This window comes from Berghia stephanieae, chromosome 2 (genome assembly GCF_034508935.2).
Source record: "Berghia stephanieae isolate SIO BIC M18660-M18661 chromosome 2, UCSD_Bste_1.3, whole genome shotgun sequence".
Lineage (NCBI taxonomy): Eukaryota > Metazoa > Mollusca > Gastropoda > Nudibranchia > Aeolidiidae > Berghia > Berghia stephanieae.
Genome location: NC_088361.1, coordinates 46,785,273 through 46,786,769, shown reverse-complemented (window position 1 = coordinate 46,786,769; position 1,497 = coordinate 46,785,273). Strand labels below are relative to the sequence as shown.

The 1,497-nt window shown below is 37.7% G+C and overlaps 1 protein-coding gene across 1 annotated transcript in view; it reads right to left on the bottom strand.

Annotated features, from left to right (window-relative positions):
* Positions 1-390: 390 nt before the first annotated feature.
* Positions 391-1,497, bottom strand: part of LOC144963948 (uncharacterized) — a 27,017-nt gene continuing 25,910 nt past the window's right edge. The window contains exon 12 of the mRNA XM_078897890.1: positions 391-1,497. This exon is cut by the window's right edge and continues 311 nt beyond it. The gene's annotated coding sequence lies outside the window, so the exon portion shown is untranslated.

Sequence of the window (1,497 nt, the reverse complement as noted above, 5' to 3'; positions counted from 1 at the left end):
TTGTCTTCCTGCCTCATTGCAGTCTCGGTAGCCCCATTCGTGATGGTGGCTATTAAAGTCTCCCAGGCAGATGGAAGGATGGCTGACCACCGGTACCGGTGGTGTAGTCCAAGTCGCTCTAGGTGGTTTGTATATATTATGCAAACACAGTCCACCTACTTCCACGGAAATTCGGTTCACCCCATTGCTGTCCGTTACGCTCTCAATGACCCCGAGGGGGGTCACTCATGGCTAAACTCCGCCCAGAAACGATTTCATAGGTCCGTCCATCACCAAATTTCAAACTTTTGTTCTCGTGAGTTCTTAATTTTTTTGACCGAAGAACGATTGGCTACTGAGCATCTTGACCCCTCAACGATTGGTCGTTCTGACAGCTCACGTGTCAACAGCCGTCAACGATGAATTGAATCATCGTTTAGGCAGTGGAAGACGGCCATGGAATAGTTGCGTCACATCGCCACGTTGTTGAATAAATTATCCAGGCATGGTCGATAGGTAAAAAAGCCAAATTATGTTCTAGTTACATTTGAAACAAACAAAGTATATCACTGATCTCGTCTCTTTGAGATATAAAGAATGATATAAAAATCAAGAAAATCGGCCGATAAATAAAAAAGTTGCTAAAAAAAGCTAAAATAAACAAAAGCAATTTTTAAAATCAAATTTATTTGTAAAACAGTTGGTTTTCAACCGATTTTTATGAAACAAAGACCAATGTACTTCTTTTTTCAAGCTGATTTCAGCAATGTGACTTTCAAATTCCTCAGAATTATATTTTTTACTTTTAGATTTTAGCTTTTAGGCCTACTCAATAAGGTGTTATATTCCTTGCATAACAATAGCGTAATACATCGACGGGGAGAAGCGTCTTTGTTTCGGCCAGCTGGATAGATAGCCTGTGATTGGTCGAAGACTTTGAGACGCTTGATTCACAATCCTACACGAACGGACCCTGGCGGTCTATCAAAGAGGTGTTACAAATTTATTTACCGACTATTTTTCTTGGTGCTAAAATTACAAAGTAATAATTTTGCATCAAAAAAAATAACTCTGAAGTTCCTATCTCTTTATTACAATAAAATTGATACCTCGAATGACAAAATCGACCCACAAATAAGGGAGTTATAAATTATTCATAATATTTTTAAAAGTTTACAATGATTGTCTTCAAAGTCATTTTTCATCACCAAAGTCGTAATTTTTTACCGATTTTTACCAAACAAAGTGCAATGTCAATGATTTTCACCCGCAAATAAAATAGGATTTAAATCGCAATTTCTGAAACATCTTTTCTTTTCTGTCGGCAAATTTATAAAAATCAAAGCTGAAAACACCCTGCGGCAGTGACAGGGCCTGTCATTTCCTTCACAACGATTGGATTTTACTTACTGAGGCCAGTCTTGGCTACCCCGCCCATGAATATTATGTCGTTGTCGGTTTTTGTCGGGTTAAATCTTAAAGTTAACATAATATATTTATTGACGATCGAATACACAT